Source organism: Lissotriton vulgaris, chromosome 1_1 (genome assembly GCF_964263255.1).
Source record: "Lissotriton vulgaris chromosome 1_1, aLisVul1.2, whole genome shotgun sequence".
In the NCBI taxonomy this organism is placed as follows: Eukaryota; Metazoa; Chordata; class Amphibia; order Caudata; family Salamandridae; genus Lissotriton; species Lissotriton vulgaris.
Genome location: NC_141685.1, coordinates 2,105,966,624 through 2,105,967,544, shown reverse-complemented (window position 1 = coordinate 2,105,967,544; position 921 = coordinate 2,105,966,624).

Here is a 921-nt window from a genome sequence, read left to right as displayed (position 1 = left end):
AAAACCCAAGGTAGACCCAAAAGACCTCAAGAACGTCCGGCCCATCTCTCTGCTCCTGTTCCCGGCCAATGTCATCAAGAAGATCGTGAACAAACAGCTAGCCCAATACCTCGAAGAAAACAGAATTCTGGACCCTGCCAGTCAGGGTTCTACAGCAACCACAGCACCGAGACTGCCCTCATCGTCGCTACCAACGACATCAGGACCCTCCTGGACAACGTTGAGACCGCAGCCCTCATCCTCCTGGACCTCTCCGCTGCCTTCGACACAGTCTGCCACTGCACACTACGCCCCCACCTCCACGCCGCAGGGATCCGAGACAAAGCCCTGGAATGGACCACATCCTTCCTCTCCGGCAGAACCCAGAGCGTCTGCCTCCCCCCATTCCGATCCAAAGCCTCTGAGATCATCTGCGGCGTTCCCCAGGGATCCTCCCTCAGCCAAACGATGTTCAACATTTACATGGCCCCGCTCGCACAAGTCGCCCGACAGCATGACCTCCACATAATCTCTTACGCCGACGACACTCTACTGATCCTCTCCCTAACCAAGGACCCCATCACCGACAAAGCCAACCTCCACAAAGGAATGTAGGCTGTCGCCGACTAGATGAAGACCAGCCGTCTGAAGCTGAACTCGGACAAGACAGAGGTCTTCATCCTCGTCTCCAACCCTTCAGCCTGGGACGACTCCTGGTAGCCGACGGCACTGGGGGCAGCCCCGACACCCACCCACCGACCACGCACGCAATCTGGGAATCATCCTCAACTCAACTCACTCAATGACCAAGCAAGTCAATGCCGTCCCCACCTCCTGCTTCAACACCCTCCACATGCTCCACAAGATCTACAGGTGGATCCCGACAGATACAAGAAGGACAGTCATCCAGGCCCTCGTCAGCAGCAAACTCGACTACGGAAA